Consider the following 19,963-nt stretch of genomic DNA (forward strand, 5'->3'; position numbering starts at 1 on the left):
GAAAGCTGACGCCCTTTTCCCGGGTGGGTTATCATATAGAGGCGCAAAGCAGTACTCCATCATTGCGCTGCACTGGCCGCGGAGACAAGCGGCCGCAGCTTTAAGCAACAAAACACTGTGCTTTTAAAATGAGCGTTATAAGCGAACACGAATGATTATAACAGTGTCGGTAGCCAAGATAACCAATTGAACTACTTCTTTGACGATCTTAACCACGACGCGAAAGCGCGCGAATCCTCGAACTGACGTCATACATGCGTGGTTTGCAGCGCCGCCATTGGTGGCACATGCACCAGGCCAATTCGCCTCATGGTGCATTACAATTGTTTCGTTATTGAGTCAAATTTGCCCGCATATCAGCGATTACATATAATGGCTGGTACGCGGCTTTCACCTCTATGACCAAGACATCTTGATGCAATCTTGCCACTGAAGTCTCATTCGCACCTGAGACTAGCACCAGTCATGCGCGCACTGTTCGCACCGCGACTGCTTCGGCTCACTCGCTCGCTGCTCAATTTTAAGTCACAAAGCTCTGAACCAATCATATTCGCAGCAATAAGACGTGAGCTTATTTGACGGGGAATGGCAATGAGAGCCGCGATGTGATTTCTCTGTGGTCGCGTTCACTGGTGCGAACATCGGTCGCCATTTAAGTCACCCTTTTGCTTACCAATCGCAAGTGGTCGCGCGACCGATGTCGTCGTAAGAAAGGATGAGTTAAATTCGCGTTGACTCTGGTATAAATAAGAGGCCATATTACGCTGATGAGACACGAACAGAAGGCAATGCTTTCACTTTGTGAGCACTGTACACCTTGTTATTTGAACAGAAATGCTTGGCAGAATTTACCATAGGTGATATTTTATGAAACGTTTGCCTCTTTTGTAAGTAGAAAGAAGAGGAAAAAATGTGGCCTCTAGCGAGTGCTAACTGTTGCCACTCCAATTACTTGAAGACATATTCGTTGCTCCCAGCACTTACTTTTTACTCTTTCGTTGGGGATAAAAGACCTGCTATCGTCTAAGCGTTAATAATAATATGCGAGGCTTTACACGCAAAAACCGGCATGTTTATTAGGCCTGCCATAGTGGAGAGCTCTTAATGTTTAGATCATCTGGTGTTCGACGATCACACAGTACGCGGGCCTCGTCTTAACGTTGCTACGCGACAGTAGCATGTAGTACTTTTGTCGTGGTTCATAATAAGTGTATCTAAAAACCATCACGAATCCTCGCGTATCTATTACTACGACACGAAGGTTTGGCGTCAGCGTTGGTGTTGTAATCGGTCACAGTCAAGTCCATGAACGTTAAGATGCCATCGCGTACCATAAGATATATGTGGTCCAGATCGAGAGACAGTGTGTGATGCAGCTCGCCATCATCGCTCACACGAAGCGGCAGGCGAAATGGCTGGTCTTCTTGTAACCCCGGATCTTTGCACGCCTAATGTTGCAGCTCGCGTTATACGAGAGAAACACTCACCTCGTTTCACCGCTAATCGCACCAGTGATGTTAACGCCATTGTTCGCTCTCATCGAGGCGAATCAATACGATAAGGACATCTGCGAGCACAGCGTTAATTTAATCAGTATGCCAGAATATTTTTGCGTTATCCAGCGCTGCTGATACTTTACGCACACTGTTTTACATTGTCCTTAAACGCATTGCCACCGCTATCAATGCTTCGCCTTTTCAGCGAGACCGTAATATTTTTTTTTTGTTTCACTTGTTGTGTTACGTTGTGATCTTGCACGCTTACTCTTCTATGCGAACAGAGTGTATGCTGTCCTTTATAGGTGTTCACGATACACCACATGTCATATTTAAACAATTATGACCCAGAATGACTTCAATTGAAAACATGGATTTTCATGTGGCATTACCCTGTTAGCTTGTATCACACAATATTCAACAAGAGAAATGAGTTATTCAGCGTTAAATATTCAATTTTGTCCTTTCTTGAGAACGTGAACAAAAAAACGAAGTATGTCGGTGCCCACAGTCAAATACATACTGCTGAATCTTCACTGATGTTATCTTGAAAGAAGAAAATGAAGCCTCTTTTTAAAATTCATGCTCTACAACAGGGAAAAAGATTGATTGCGTCTACAGGCTGTTCAACACTTCGAACGTGTATAGCTCATCAGTTTAGTTGCTGCATTTCCATTTGTTCTCGTTTCGGGCATTGAGGCACGAACTGGAGATGCCTACATATTGACTCGCATATCACTTTACTCTACGGCTATCTGCATTATCGGCCAACGCGAGGATGCAATAGTTTCGATATCCGGCTGGCCAGCCATGTGTGAGTGTTGCACATCCTTTTGGACAAAGTTTGGCTCTGCAAGCGGAACATTGTCTTGGCCACAAGCGTCCGAGAGCGGCGTTTAGCCAACTTCCTCTTCAGGGCTACAGGATTGTGAACTCGGAGAAGACGACAACCGCGAAAACACGTCAAGGGAGCCGTAAGCGTTTTCATTTTCCTTTCCTGCTGCATTTCAAATCCTCCATGTACGCAATCCGGCGAAGTCGTCGTGGTATGCAAATGCAAGTCTTTTCCTCATACTGCGCGACCCCCCAATGGACCGTGGCTTATTCTTCATGAATATTTGATTTCCGCCAAACTCAACTTGTGTCATAACCGTATTTCTTACCGCAATTTCGCCTCGTAGTGGCTTGTTTTTTTCGCCCTCCCCTCTGGCGGCCGAGCTGCTTTGTCAGCGGCTCCGTTGTTAGCTGGTGTCGGGGCCTTTCTTTCAAGGCCTCTGGCTGCCAATGTGGGCCAGCGAACGCGGCCGGATATACGCGGCCCGTTCAAGCGGCAACCGCCGACGATCTTCGAGAGCTTCAAGAGGCTGACCATCGCCTCGCCATGTTAATGAGGCCGAAGACACCTAGCATGCACAGATCTGCACCGCTGTAGCCGCACAAGCAGAAGCGCTACCTGTTCAAGATCTCATCACTTGTGTACCCGTGACGCTATATGACTTTCTTCAATTGGAGCCGCATGAACTTAGGGAAGCGTTGCAGGTTGCAGGCCGATTACGCTGGTACTTGTTACACGCCCCTCTTTCCCATTAGGGTTTTCTTCTTCCTCATACTTTCCTCTTGAATCGTTTGTCTATAGTACTTCGTCGCCGCGAAGCGAGACTGCAAGTGATCGTGTATATATATATATATATATATATATATATATATATATATATATATATATATATATATATATATATATATATATATATATATATATATATATATATATATATATATATATATATATATAATGCAAATGTGAAGAAAGAAAAGTGGGTGAAAAGATAACTTGCCATGGGCATGAATAGAACCTGCGACTTTCGAATTATGCGTTCGATGCTCTATCAACTGAGCTACCCCAGCGGCTATCCCCCCAGCGGCTATCCCCCCAGCCACTTTATTGGGTATGTATGTGAATTAAACGTGGGAGTGTCAATCAGCGCCACCTCTAGCCGTGGCGGCGAGTGTGGCACACTCTCCGAACCTATAAAGACGTGCGTTGGTTTGGAACTGTATATTTTCACTGACGTTTCGTCTGGTGGACCAGACTTCGTCAAAGTAACAAGTACATTGAGGTTGGTTTCCTTATAAGCACGCCTAAATCTGATATGTTCGGGGAAGTTATCGATAGGAAGATTGACGAAATAAAAACACGGTCCCACACATGCGTCAGAGAATCATGCGCGCATATTTGTTTCTCGTGGCAGTTAAGTAAGATCTCACTTGACGTTAGTGAAAACACACAGTACCAAACCAATGAAAGTCTTTATTCCCTATTCCTTATTGAGAAGAAAAAAAAATCAAAGGTACCCACCGGAGGTTCAAACCAGCAACCCCTCGCTCCTCATTGCACTGTATTCACCAAATAGCCACGCCACTCATACTGCCCATCACACTAACGACGATATATATATATATATATATATATATATATATATATATATATATATCCACTGGCTTACGTACTGTCAATGGGCTGAAACATTCTTGAACAAAGCGTGTACTTTGTTCATACTTGCTTTCCCTAAACATTGACTAAACATTAACGTGTCCGGTGGCTTGATCAATGGAGCGGTGGGTTCACCGAAGCACATGCAGTTGGATGAAAGGGGCATTCCAAAATGTCTCAAGCTCTACCTTCACTCTTAAGCAACAGTAAAAATTGCTCGCATCATGCCCACGAGTATTGGGGAAGTTGCTGGTCCTGTCGTGCCTGTGAATTCGGTTCCCATATAAATGCACCCCACCACTGTCACTTTAGATGGACAAACTGAACTCACTGCCCCAGATGAGTTGTGGTGACGCTTGCGCCGTTAAAACATCGCACGACTTCGTCATCACACCAGTATACATCGCCCCAGGAACATTGCGAATTGACGTCATAAACTTCTTGCTGCACAACTTCCGTACTGTGTTCCTACAGGGTGTACCGTCATATGGTTCCTGATTACTTCAACGTTAATATACTTTAACGTGAAAACCATGCAGTGGCTTGCCACGTTTCTCGATGCCGAACTTGGACTTCAGCTCCTGTCGGAGGTCACGCAGTCAACTACTAACAACAACAGCTGATATTCTGGTTACTGCCTTACTCTCTATGCACGCACAATCGACCATGTTCATTACATTTTGTATGGTTCCTAAATCTCCTAGCCTTACTTCGTATAACAGCCCGATGTGTTGATATCGCATTCATTGCTTCGGCATTGTGCGAAAACTGTGACTTTTTAAATTTTATTTACCATTCCTGCATCTCATTGCGATGGTGACACAAATGATGACCTATAAAAGGTCATGCATGTGACATCAGGGCACTGACGGTAGACGCAGGGGACACGCAAACGCGCAACCGTCGAACGAACACATCACCACCGGTCATCACCCTCTCAGTTTCGCCCGCAAACTGGTCTTTCTCGCTAGCAGGCTTGGTACTTGCGCAGTAAATATTGCAACCATATTTTCGAAACTACATTACTGTGGCAACTCCCCGAGTCCGGCATGGACACGTTTCTGTAAGGCGGTAAACACTGAATTATTCCAAACACGTTATTGCTAATATTAAAAACATTAAGCGATCACTGAAAGAAAGAAATGACTTCCCACTACTGAGCATACAGTATAGTGAGGATAAAAAAATAGCACTCCCAAACTTGCATCGCCGTCTTCAAATTAATCTTGCACACCCGACTTTCTTCGTTTTTCAACACCTCTGCTAGTCAGGACTGTTTTAGTAGAGGTGCCTACTCTATGTATTTGTTCGCACTTGGGTGGTCTGTCTCTGTATGTAGCATTTAAATTAGTTGTTACAAAAACGGCAATATCGCCTTTGCAGCTACATAAACTGTTTCTTCACCTCATCCATTCTAATAGTCTTGTTATTGTATTGCACATAGTACAAACAGTGCTGTGCGTAGAAGGAAAGCTTCGGATATTACAAAATGGGACACCTACCTCATAGCAATAAGCAAAGTGGTGAGACATATTGCTCGCGCTGTGGTTCTTTTCCTCGCGGTGTGGTTGAGACACGCACCAAGAACCGAAGCAGACTAGCTATTCAGAAGGCGCTGTGCACAAGGCCCGATTACGCTATCGTGATTTGCTCTTGAAGGGGAAGCTCGAGCGTCTTCCAATTTTTGCGGAGATAAAATAAGTGTGGCGTGAAGGGAGCTGTGGTGGTAGGTATGAAATAAGTTAAAGCAGCAAATATATGAACTGCTGTTGGAGGGGATCATCTCTCTCTCTCTCTCTCACCCACACACACATGTATATATAAATATATATATATATATATATATATATATATATATATATATATATATATATACATATATAGTGACGAGTTTCTAAGACAACGCTACTATATATAGGCAAATAGGCAGGCTGTTAGTGTTTCGGAAGACATGAACAATCGTGCATTTTCTCTTATTTACATTTTACTTACATAAACAAAATTTTATCACGTGGCGCAGTAACTAAATGAGAGCGGTTAGTACAAATTCAGAGCACCTGTATTCGTACAGTTGGTGCAGGATCGAGGTCCTGTCGGAATCAGAGCAATTTGGGAATATTAAAGCGAATGAGTTGTTGGGAACATGACACCAGTTTTTTCTTGGAACCGGAGACCAAAATTTATTAGTTTATTTACTATAGCTTCACAACAGCTTCATTTTGAGGCAGAGTGTTTGTGTGTGTGCGTGTGTGCGCGTGTGTGCGTGCGTGTGTGTGTGTTTGTGTGTGTGTGTGTGTGTGTGTGTGTGTGCGTGCGTGTGTGCGTGCGTGCGTGCGCGCGCGCGCGCGTGTGTGTGTGTGTGTGTGTGTGTGTGTGTGTGTGTGTGTGTGTGTGTGCGTGCGTGTGTGAAGTTCCCATAATAACATGTGCTGTGCGCTATCAGCATTAGAAATTGATGGCAGAATATATAGCGGCCATTGTTAGCAACGCACTTTGTTAGCAGCCAAGCATTTTCCAAAATTTTCGCAACTTTCACCTCATATGCAGGCACGTTGTGCGTTGCATGAGGGCGCCTCGATGCACACCAACTTACTCCAGCCCAGCCTATAGAGTTACGGGAGCAGAGTAGCACATAGGTTCGCCTATGTTCAAAGGCTGCTCAGTGAAGCCACTCGCCGCGCGCACAGGATATGAATGCGGTGCGATGTTGGATATAAATACGGTGCGCGGATGATATACCATTCACACGCGCTGAGCAAGATTGCACTCTTACAGCGAAGATGTGTATGGCTATAGTTCTAGCTCATCGTGTCCGGGGACAAAACGACATGTACAACAGCAGTTTCGAAGCTCTTTCCCGATCTCTGGGGAAGTGTACGGCATGCAGCAGTGCGCACAATAAAATGTTTATTAAGTTCACCAAATGAGAATTAAGGTAAACCAAAGCCCCATAAAGTCTACTAAATGGGATGGTGCTAATTGAACATGAAAATTTCAACGATTTAAATGCGTGAATTAATTCAAAAGTGCAGTAAAAGAACAGAAGATGTAATGCATTAGGAAAACTCTATATGGCTGGGCCTTGAACGCAAGAATGGCCATTTATATTAGCCCCGAGAATTTGTAGTGGCGGCACCTGGTGGCAGGTCGAGGTGACGTCATGGCAAGGACTCTTCGACTCCCGCCGTTGCGCGCCTACATAACATGCACTCGCATCGTACATTGCTCACAGTTTCATCAACCTGTACATGGATATGAAGTGGGAGATCAGACACTGACTCATCGAGGCGAACAACATTCAATTATCACGTGGGCTACGTTGGTGAGAGCGCCATCGAAACCATTCACAACGATCATTGCGACTTTCGAGCGTTTGCTTTGCAAACAGTTGCTGTCAGTAGTGTTCCCACGCGAATTAAACATTACCGCTGATGGCGCGGCGTTTGATCAGACCAGCAGATCCTACAAATCGGAATATGTGGCCACCTAATTGCAGGTGACTAGCTGTTTAGAAGAAATATTTACGTAAGAGATGACCTGTCAGCATTCCCCTCAGCATCTTGATGGGACCGTATAATTGTGTTCAATATTTTGGGTATAATAAATTTTTTTCGTAAATCATGTAACGTCTCATTCAGCAGAAAGCTTTATTTTGTCAAATCACCCGAATAATCTGCATAAAAATCGCGACGTATATAGGGAATTGAAAACACCATAACTTTATTTGTAATTCTTCACGACACATAATAGATTTCTGGAGTCCACGCCAAGTTCTAAATAAAGTTAGGACCATGAGCCTAAAGCATTTAAGGACCCATTTTTCGGCCTAAGCGGTGAAAGCAACGAATGTCTTGCAGTCATTCCACCACGGAAGATTCACAGTGAATCTTCCGTTGGAAAGAAAGCTTGCCCACCAGACTATCGCTACTTTCTACAGCTACTTAATTTTGGCAAGCATTGTAAACAGCTGCCTTCTACCTTGGTAGGCTTGCATCGCAACAATGAGCAATTATCACCACCGTATCGCGTAAGAGCGGGTGTGCAGCGGGTGCAGAAAAATGCGATACCCGGCTGCGGAGCGAACGAGTCCTTGCCGGGACGTCACTACACCGCGACTGCCATGCCGCCAGTGTTCGTTGTCGGGGCTAATAGAGTCCCGTGCCCAGGGAATATTACAGAGAAGGCCAATCACACCATCACATCTTTCTGATACGATCGAACAGCTAAAGACTTTGCTAGCTACCGTGCGGTATCTTGCAACAAAAAAAGTGCATGGTGCAAATGATCACGAATTTTTCTGACCTGGCCGAAAGGAGCGAACTATTTGTCTTTACGGGCACTTGGAATAAACTTCAGGCACGTATCGTCGACAATCGTGACAGTGTATTTTGACCGCGCCCAACAATGAACATCGCCGAAAAGACCACTGCGCGTACGGTTGCGCTGGTGAGCACTGACAAAGTGGCATTTGTGGTTAACCATTATTCACTGCTGCTTCTTGGTTCGCAAAAAGCAATGGCGATGAAACTGGTGGAAACAAGTCGGCCCGGCAGCCGTGCCGTCATGTGTGTAAAATTGCTTCACCATGGTGATTTTGCACACCTGACGTAATTTCTCACCACGTCATGGCGCTCGTCCAATTGCGCACAACTCTGCTCACTGCGGTAACATGTACAGGGGAATACACTTGACCACTTCTGGGGGCGAACATGCGTGCGCATTGGCTGACACGGCAGAAAAGGTTGAAAACAGTGGAGAAAGTTGGCTACTATAGATTATTTTACGCAAGGGTTTCAGTAGCGCCATATTGGGCTGTTGAGCTTTGATTGATTGATATGTGGGGTTTAACGTCCCAAAGCTGCCACATGTTTACTAGAGACGCTGTAGTGAGGGGCTCCATAAATGTCTACCACCAGGGGTTCTTTAACGTGCACCCAAATTTGAGCACATGGGTCTACAGCATTTTCGCCTCCGTCGTAAATGCAGCCGACGCAGCTGGGATTCGATCCCGCGACCTGCAGCCGAGTACCTTAGCCAATAGATCACCGCGACGGGGCATATCTCTGAGAAAAAAATACTCTCTTTCGGAGAAGTGACGGTGTACTGATGCATTGATCCTTGAACTTCCTGATTAAAATTGCGTCTATGATCTATTTTTCATTCTTAGTTCTTGCTTTTTCCAAAAACCGTGTTTTATGGAACATAGGACTGCGCTTACATTAATTGCAGAGTTCAGCCATGAGACTACCATAGCCATTCTTAACATTCAAAGCATGCTGTTTTGCTCGGTCATTGAAGCATTAACCAGTTTGTCCTACGTTTATTTTTCCATATCTAAGTGGTGTTTCATACACAACATTACATTGGCATTCAGTAAACCTATTATTGTGACGAATGTTGCAAAATCAACTACTCCTGTTGCTGTTTAGTATACACAATTTTGAAAGCTTGCAAGGGGCGGAGAACAACGATTTGATATCACATCTGCTCGCTATTTTCTGTAAATTGTGACATGCCTTATGTACATACAGTAACATGTAAAGGTCTTTGGTCAATCTGTTTTTCCTTTGGTCTTGTTTTGCTTGACTTTACTTTCTGAAGGAGGGTTTTGCAAACGGATGTGATGATGCTGTTGGGATATCCAGCATCTTATAGTATTTTTACCTGGTTTTCAAGACTGACCTCACCCTTGTCCTCACATGACTTCTGAATGGTGGCCTGAATACACGTGTTGGCAATTACTTTTTTTTTACTAATTTTGAATCGCCCACTATCAAAAAGAAGGACATTCTTAGCACTCCTGGGCTGACAGTCACAGCCAGTGCTCTTTCCTGCCCTTTTTGTCTCTTCCTACAGTTGTCGCGCTGTTACTACAACACAACCCTCAAATGATAGGAAGAGTTTTGAAGTAAGCCTTCGTATCAACGAATGAGGAGAAAAAGAATTCTACTATACATGCATTTATATTAGGAGAGCGCAAAGCACACAAAACAACAACAACAACAACAACAACAACAACAACAACAACAACAAAAATAACACAACAACACCGATGACGACAACAACAGTGACAATAACAACAGCAGCAACAAAACAGAACTGAGAGCTGTAAAAAACATCATTTTTTAAATAATCGTTATAGAGAGTACGAAGACCAAGTGTCCACTGAGGCAAGCATGTACATGAAAAGGTCTATGCTCTTGTTATCGTATACGTGAAATTTCAAGAACACCCTATATTTTATTTACATTTGCGAAAGTAGGCTCAAGAACAGCACTATACTATATACTCGCGGACAACTTTTCTTGGCAATGCAACTGCAGCAGATGGCGCTGCTGCTATAGAAAAAAAAAGGAACAGTAATATAGATGGTAATAATGCTGTGGAAATCAAATAATGTACATGCATTTTAATGCAACATACGGAGCAAATATAACGCCTACGTGAAGGACTGGTCCCTGTCATTTGTCCGGCAAAAGTGAGGAGTCGCACAACGATTTCAATCAACCAACGGCACAGTACATATCGTGTTTGTATTATGTCTTCAGCGCACGTTAAGCAACACCAGATGGTCAAAATATCCGGAGCACTCCCTACGCGTCGTCTCACAATCATATCGTGGGGCATAAAACCGTCGATATTATTACGTATTTAGTCTTGGTCATGAGCGAAAGTACAGTCGTGTGACCCATCACGGGGCACTAAAGCAACTACAAAGCAATCGTCGTACCATTAAAGCAGTACAGTAAGGGGATATCCTGTGAGCAGTTATAGTTAACCTATAACTATAACCTATAGTTGGCGACGAATTTTTTCCCCTTTACTCGCACCAACTTTTCCAGAAGTTGAAATAGCGTGCCTCTCTATATATACGATATTTTTCACCATGCTTAAAGAACTAAGTTATGCAACTAACTTTAAAATGATCGAGCTAAGGTAGCCGGAACAAGTTGGTTTGAAATCGACCTGTGAATTTATAAATAGTTATCAGAAAGCCTCGTCAAAAAAAAAAAAAACAGCTATACCGCAAGAGCTATGCGAGAGCACGTATAAGGCTGTCTGAAAGCCATATTGATGTCCAAAAATAGAGCCTAGTACAGCATCGCCGCTAGCTTGAATTTCGTTACCCTAGCAACGTCACCAATGACATACTGCGTACAGGTGCCTTTTTATCCTCTTTCCTCCGGCGATGGCGCATTGTCCTGACGTAGGTGCACCGTCATTTCGTCGTGTATCCCTTCAACGGAGCCACAAGTACGGAACTCGCCGTGGCTCACCGTTCTAGCGCTATTCAAACGGATTGTTATAACAAGACGAATACAGTTATATATATATACAACATATTTGGTGTTCAAAGGGACCAACAAGTGCCCAGTACGCGGGATTAGATCCTGGTAGAAATGAAAAGACTGCGAGCTATGGTGGCAGGTTCTGGCATCCTTTTCGCGTTGAGGAGGACATAGTTTTAAATCGTGTGTAAAAGTAACGAAAACCTGGTGTAGCGCGCAGCCTATCAGAAGAGCCTTGAAACTATAGATTATGGAGTCGATCACTTTGCTATTCATATAGTCCTATAGTCCAATGCTGTCATGCGCGTCATAATTAGCCCTCACAGTTAGAGCGTCTATACTATTATCCAGCCCCTGAAGATTCTGTGCTACTTACGAGATAAAATGCCTGAACAGTACCGGAACAAAACAACGACAGAGAAAGATGCACGATGACCGCTACTGTGTGCATCTTTTAAATGCAAATGCATTTCTTAGTCGAGCTATGCCAGTCGTCCGTCGCGATTCGTCCACCGTCCTCTCCCATAACAACAGTTGTGGGCGTGAGCGTCCCTAGCAACCGGAGCCCCCACCATGTCACGCTTCGGCGTCGGCATCTGTCAGCAACAGCTGTGGGCGCACGCGCCTATTTGAACCGTGCACGCTAGCTACAATAGAGCTAAAAAACTCATATACCGCGTTTCTAGCGATGGAAAAACGCCACATGCGGCAAACGGTGCTATTGGATGCACGGTGTAAGAAAAAAAAAAGAAAACATTATACTTGTAACGCTGGGTTCTCACGTGCGAAACGCCCTTTATGGACGCTACGCAATGCATTCGCATTTCCTCACGATTCCCTTTGGGGAGGTGGGGGGCATTTTTTTTTTCCGGCACGGTGTGCATCTTTATCTGTCCTCGTTTTGTTCCGCTATATTATGTAAATAAAAATCAACTAGCCCAATTTTGAGCTTTAGAGGTAAAAGGATTGGCATGGCGGAAAGCGCTGCTTCATTCGCAGTCGCCTGTGGACAATGCGGCTGCTGACCCGCAGGTCGCGGGTTCCAATTCCGGCTGCGGCGGCTGCACTTCCTATGGAGGAGGAAATGCTGTGGGCCCGCGTGCTCAAATTTGGGTGCACGTTAAAGAACCCCAGATGGTCGAAATTGCCGGAGCCCTCCACTACGGCGTCTCTCATACTCATATGGTGGTTTTGGGACGTTAAACCCCACAAATCAATTAATCAGGCCTGTGGACCATGTGAAACCTCGGCGCACGCATGCGGAGTGCCTGCATGCGCTGTAAACCATGCATCACGCTGGAACACGAACCGGTCTCACACTCCATGTTTGCAGCGTGTATTTCTACACGTGGACATGACTCCATGTTTGTCGCGAATAGAAAAATTATGATTACAAATTTGTCGCAGCGTTTTGAACGTTACAATTGCGCGGTTGTTCGCCGGTAAGCTGTCCGTGGCACTAAAGATAATAGTTAGCATAAAAACTGTCGGTACTTATGACGGGACGCCGTAGAGGAGGGCTCCGCGAATATCAACCACCTGGTGTTTTTTAATGTGCACTGATACCCACCATGGTGGTCGTGTGGTTATAAGGCACCGGGCTGCTAACCCGCATGTCGTGAGATGGAATCCCGGGCGTGGCGGCCGCCTTTTAGATGGAGGCGAACATGTTAGGTGCACGTCAGAGAACCCCAGGGGATCGAAATTTCCGGAGCCCTCCACTACGCCGTATCTCGTAATCATATTGTGGTTTTGAGACACTTAACCCGAACAATTATTAATATTTTACGTGCACTGGCACCACACAGTACACGGGCCTCTACCGTTGCGCCTTCATCGAAATGGAATCACCGCGTCCTTCAGGTCAGCAACAGAGCACCGACCAAGAATAAAGTTAGCGAGGAAAAAATGTCTAGTTGAAACGACTTGCAGATCGAAGCCATTGGGGTGACAATGGCAACTAAACGACAGGACTAGCGGAGATGTTTAAACGTCAGTTTCGTTTTCATGAAGGGAATTGGAATGTGAAATTTCAGTACACGTCTCTTGAAGACGCTAGAATACACAGAGGCTAAATAGTTCTCGACAACTGGCTTTTATTAACACTTTAGTTTTACCTGCTTAGGATCGACAGCCAAAATTGATGAACTTCTCTAAATAAGCTTACGAATGCACACATTACTACTTATCTAGAAGATACTAGTTTGTAGTAGGTACATGTAAATAGTGACAGAAGTGTCACATTTACCTTGTTTTAAGTGTTCAGTTTTGGTGCATGTAGCTGTGTAATGACAACGACATAATTACACACGTAAGTGTGCACAAGTACATAAGCCCGTAACATAAAAACAATGAAATGTGTGTTTATAACTCCGAAACTGCCAAAGCTGGCTCAGCAGAATCCTCGATTTTCAGCGGAAAAGTGCCATATTTATCGAGCCACCTCGTCATGACGCCGGTTGAAATATGCAGGTGAATCTGCCGGGGCAGCTCGATGGTAAAGCTTCGTATGCGTCATACAGAGGTTTTAAGCTGGGCTCCCGCCTGTACTTAGTTAAATTTTTTCTTAAAGTGGTACTGGCACTTTTTTTTTGAAAGGGAGCTTACTCTGCTATACAAATTTCTTGTACACAGAGATGGCTCTGATCAAGTGTGACGCTCTGCATATGCTGATAAAATATTTTATTTTGGTATTGAAGTTCATTTTCTCGCGGCGCACTTATCGACATCGACATTAACTTGACGTCAGGCTACAGTACTAATCCTGGGGACTTCGCGCAGCAGTCTGGCTAGTTGTGATGACGTCAAGCACTAAAACTCCCCAAAATTGCACCTTGTGCGTCACCTTCTCAATCGTCTGGCCCCGCCGCGGTGGTCTAGTGGCTAAGGTACTCGGCTGCTGACCCGCTGGTCGTGGGATCGAATCCCGGCTGCGGCGGCTGCCTTTTCGATAAAGGCTAAAATGCTGAGCGCCCATCTGCTCTTATTTGGGTGCATGTTAATAAAAAAACCCCAGGTGGTCAAAATTTCCGGAGACTTTTGCTACGGCGTCTCTCATAAGCATATGGTGGTTTTGGGAGAATAAACCCCACGTATCAATCATCAATCGTCTGCTCGCCCCATATGGTCACTGTCATCCAGCGTACCTGTGAAGTCAGCTAGCGGAGACTGTAATAGTGTACGTGCATGTGAATACAAGATGTACGCTTATCAGAGGGCAAATAACCATTTGATTTCGGATTGATCGTCATGGCGCCAATATATTGCCCTGTGAAGTCTTGCGCCACAGAAACGGGGTAAAATAGGTGCAAGTTCCATCGACTTGTGTCTGATCCGGCGATGAGACAAGTGTGGGTCGACTTTGTGCATCGTGGCCGAGGCAGGGACCGGACGCCAACCAAGCGAACTTTACTCTCTTCGCAGTACTTTACTCTGAACGCGTACATGCGTAACACGCAGTTACGGACCGACCTCGGATTGACGATGAACTGGTCGAAGAAGCGACGCGCGGTCAAGGATATGTCACGAAAACTTCTGCGTGCACATGCTACCGCCTGGTTGTGCTGCTCATGCCATGTGGTTATAGTTACTGCTACCTTTATGAAGTAGAGCTGCGCCAAGGTACGCCATTTTGGGTTCAAATGTCTTGGGGCAGAGCCACTTACTACCGGTGTAAGAGCAGCGCTCGCGCTTCAGAGTACTAGCATTGCTTTGATTATTTTTAGATGCGAAGCAGCCTAGGGTCGAGCTCAATCCAGTGTGCGGCGTCAACACCCTTACTGCGCATGCGCGTCCGCTCCCCCTCTCGCCTTGCAACGCAGACGCAAACTTACGCTAGCTCTCTCTCTCTCCTCTAGGCAATCCTCCCCGCTGCGCTCTCGCCTCCCTTGCGCATGCGCTTCTCCTCCCACTCTCTCCTCCCCTATGCTCCGCCCTCTCTCACCTCGCAACGCCGACGCAGGCAGCGTCTGCTAGCGAGTTTCTTGATGGAAACAGACGGCTCACGCTGCACAACAATTCGCTGGTCACCCCGTATATATAGCCACTGGATCTTGACCTCCAATGTAGTGCTGGTGGGAGATTTCTCCGGTGCGTTGTTGAACAATAAAAAAAATCACAGTTTGGACGTTAACTGCAAGCGGGCTGCTGGTCTCTATGTCCGATGAGAGTCTTTCATCTCTCATTGCCCATTAGCAGTGATTCACGTGTTCCAGTAGGAAACACTGGTCCATCACTGCGTGTTTTGCTCTTCCCCCGGTTTTTCTCCTGCGCAACGCCGCGATGAGCGCCAGTGTCAACGCCACCGCCAGTGTAAAAGCGCTGGCGCCCGTGTTTTTTTAGCGGAAGATGATGGAATTTTTTTGCTTTCTTTTTATTTTGTATGAAAGTACGAGCGAAACTCGGTTACTCCGGTCACGTCTATAAGCCTTGATTTTATGCTTACGTTCTTGGCATGTGATAATGAAATAAAGTGCGTCGGCTTGTTGAACCAGTGAAATACATATTTATAGTGGAGCATAAGTTCCTTATGCACCATAAAAACCAAGCCAAACACATCAGCTCCGTCTCATTTTGCAGTATTTTCCCCATTTACAGATAATAAAATATTTTTGCACTTTTTATCGTGATCCAGCGAGTTAGGGATGAAGCTTTCTTCGTCGCGTTGCTCTCATTCGTTTACTGTACGAGGAAGCCAGCTGGAGTTTGATAGTTTTCAGCTGAATCGAGCTGGATAGCAATCGAGAGTGGCCGTGCGACGCCCATGTTACGCGCGGCTCTCGTATCATACAATTGCGGCTCACGAAAGCTGATATGAATTGTTGTTCAACAGGCCTGTCATGTGCAATACTCCTTTCGCTCAAGGTGCCAAAGCGGCAATAAATTCACTCACTAACTGCAACACCTCGCTGATTTCAATAATTCTAGCCTTTCTCCCTCTATTTCTAGCGTTTTACACTTCAGGACGATTTGTACGTGTGCAGCCGACACATAATGACCAACTCTGCATGCGACGTGTTCACTGCATCTGTGAGTAATACAAATAGAGCAAGTTTCGCAGTGCCGGAGATAGATACAAAGAAAGCCAAGAGTTTATTTTTGTATTGAAATGAAAAATAAATGAAGGAGTCGTCAGTGTTACTTGGTGACGGCTACCCCTTCCCATTTCATTGTTACAAATAAAGAATTGAAAACAGAATATCATATATCCATATATACAGTTCTGTATAGGTGAGTCCAAAAGTTCTCATTTCGGTAGGACAAACACGTATCCGTCAGGCTCACTTTTAACCTAGCCCGCTCAGTAGTGGTCACAAATCTTTGCGTCTTCGAAAAAAAGTTGCAGCACCTTAATCGCTTTGTGATTTATTCTAGATGGCCATGGGCCTAGTAATTTCTCCAACGTAAACTTTCCCTTGGAATCTAACGTATGAAGCTCCTGTTCGAGTCGCCGTCGGCGTGTGTCGTGTTTCGGACAGTCGAGCAACAGGTGAAAGCTTTGTTTTCGTGCCCGTACGAACATGCTGGCCATGTTGCATGCTGAATCCTAAGTATAAATCGCTTTGTGTAAGTAGTTGCTAACCTTATTCTTTACTCAAAGAACACTAATCTTTTCAATGCAACACCAGCTACACAGGCGTCTAATCACATGGGCCGTACGTTGTACAATTAAACACAGAGTGACAGAGTGCACTTGCTACCACATTTCTCGTGACCACGAGGCAACATGGCTACAGTACCGAAAAGGGCGGTGAGAGTGACAACAACAGCCGATGTCAGCCGCGCTTCTGCGGAATATCGGCATTGTCGGCGTCGTCTGCGTAGTGTTGGCTTCTCCGCAGTGCAAATGATCTGCCTATGACTTATAGTGATGACGCTTGACCAATAGTGTTGCTGAAATTGTCAAAGGCCCAGTGAGTGGCCCCCCCAAAAAACAGTGGCGCAACTCCGTTACCTAAAGGTCGTGTATGCAGTAACTCTACATGTCGTGGCGTCAGGGCACTGTATGAACCGAAACTAGCTTTTAACGCATGCTGTAGTTAATTTTTCAGGGCGCGCTCACACTTATGGGTACCGTTTACCTATAATTTGACCGAAAGAAAAACACTATAACTGAAAAAAAAAATCGTGTCATTGCCTCTTTAATTTACGGCCGTCACGAACGTGAATGTTACAGCGAATACAACCTAAAATCACGGTTTACTGCACTGTCGAACGGAAAAGCAATAATAAGGGGAAGGAGGACGAGAGGTGAGGAAGGTGCCTCATTGAGATGGTTTGCTGTTGACGTCCTAGTTTCTTTTCTAAAAATTGAGCACTTCCAATTTCTCGCTTCTTCATCGCTCTTCTACAATACTTCTAAACTACCCTTTAATCTGGCTCTTTCACTGCTTTATATTGTCTGCTGAGCCATGAGCAGGCCAGCCATGCGGTTACCGGTTACGCCCAACCAGGGACGAAAAGCACCGGGTGTTTTCACCCATGCAGGTTAAGCGGGAGCTTTCAGAGTCCCGGCGTGCGCATGGCGCGCCCCCGCACCGCGCCTCTCGAACGCCGTCCATCATCCGTTATTCGGAACCTTGGCGCACACGGGGCGGTGGTGTGAGGTAGCGCATTCCGACCGCCAGCACGCGCTGTGGTGTAGGAAATAACGGGCACGGCACGAAACGGTGCCGTCTAGACGAGCAGCCTTCGCCGGGGAAACCATATTCGCCCTCCTTGAATGCCGGAAAAATGGTGATTATACGAGGCTCGGCAACACGAGACACCGATGGCGGCTGCCGTTATTGGCCGTGAGCTCTGCATGACGGCAGCCAGGTCAGAGCACAGCTTGTCGTTCGCTCATCTCGAACGGCATCCGCGGCTACGACGGGCGTGCCTGAACAAAGAAAAAAAAAAACGTAGCCGTTCGGTGTTATACTCTGTCATGCTTTTTTTTTGACCCTTCGGTCACATGTACGCACAGGCTTCCGCGTCCTGTGGTTTTGTTCTTGCTGATATGGGCGGGCTAGTGCGAACTATATGCGGAAGCAAGCGCTTGGACTGATAACAAGACGGACAAATCAGTTAGCACACCATTATTTGTTCCAGCGTATTCTCGAACTGTAGTTTTAAAGTATAGTGCATAGTCTTTTTTTTTGCATTCCATAGCAAAAAATCTCTGAAAAATTAGTCATGCCTACTTTCGCACGATGAAAGGAACGAATAAGGCATATTATACTCACTCTCGAAACATCATATAACCTTGTATTCTATGACGCTAAAATACCCGCCGAGGTATATTAAAAGGATGCAAGGTCACGCATCTGAGCTTGAGGGACCGGGTCCGATACCCCGCCGCGATGACCGTACTTCGTTCGATAAGAGCAACGCGGAGCACAGATTTAGTACGGAGTCCTCCAGTACGGCGTGCCTCATAAGCATGTTGTACTTTCGGCGCGTAAAACATAGGAAACAAGAGAAACATGTGAATCAATTTATTTGCATGGGACAAGCGATTGCGCGTGGGACGCGAGTGTTTGTGAGGCACGACAGCAGCAAGGCCATAACATGACGATTGTCTGTTTACCCCGAACGATAAACGTTGGCTAGCTGGTGAGTTCTCGAAGACCATGTCATGTCGCGTATAGCTTCACAAGCAGCCGTAGCTGCTACATCTGCTGGAGGAAAGAAGAAAAACTGGTGCACTTCCACTATTTATGAGAAATTTTCGTTATGCAACGCTACGCTATCGAAGTTTGCACGATTTCAGGAGTGATGAAGTTGACTTTATAGACGTTTTCAAATATCTTAGCCAATTTCGGTGACTTTGACCGTATCTATCTATCTATCTATCTATCTATCTATCTATCTATCTATCTATCTATCTATCTATCTATCTATCTATCTATCTATCTATCTATCTATCTATCTATCTATCTATCTATCTATCTATCTATCTATCTATCTATCTATCTATCTATCTATCTATCTATCTATCTATCTATCTATCTATCTATCTATCTATCTACACTTATAATGAAGGAACGGGAGAACAAATGTAGCATACGCGCACATATGTGCATCCTTCGCCGTACAATCAAGCTCTGTCGCACAGTTCTAGAACCTATTTATTTGCGAAGCAATATCAATTATATGAACACTCTCGGCTGAGTTATGTCGTCATATATATATATATATATATATATATATATATATATATATATATATATATATATATATATATATATATATATATATATATATATATATATATATATATATATATATATATATATATATATGTGAAAGAAGTGTATACTTAAGGCCTCGTCTTTCCGTGTTTTGACACAATATTAACAAAATCTAACAGACGATAATGCCAAGAAAAGTAGAGGGGAGGTTATTAGACCGATTTGTAAGGTAAATGTGAACAAAGGAAAGTGGGTGAAAAGATAACGTGCCGTGGACAGGAACCGAACCTGCGACCTTCGAATAACGCGTTCGATGCTCTATACCACGAAGCTACCATGGCGGCTATCCTTCCAGCCACATTATTGGGTATATATGGGAATTTCAAACGTCGGAGTGTCGGTTAGCGCCATCTCTTGCCATGGCGGCGAGTGTGGCACACTCTTTTATGAGCCTGTGTGGCGTCACGTAGCACGTGAACTTATTATGAGCGGGCAGCTGACCAAGAGTACCTCGTA

Source organism: Rhipicephalus microplus, chromosome X, assembly GCF_043290135.1.
Source record: "Rhipicephalus microplus isolate Deutch F79 chromosome X, USDA_Rmic, whole genome shotgun sequence".
NCBI classification, from domain to species: domain Eukaryota; kingdom Metazoa; phylum Arthropoda; class Arachnida; order Ixodida; family Ixodidae; genus Rhipicephalus; species Rhipicephalus microplus.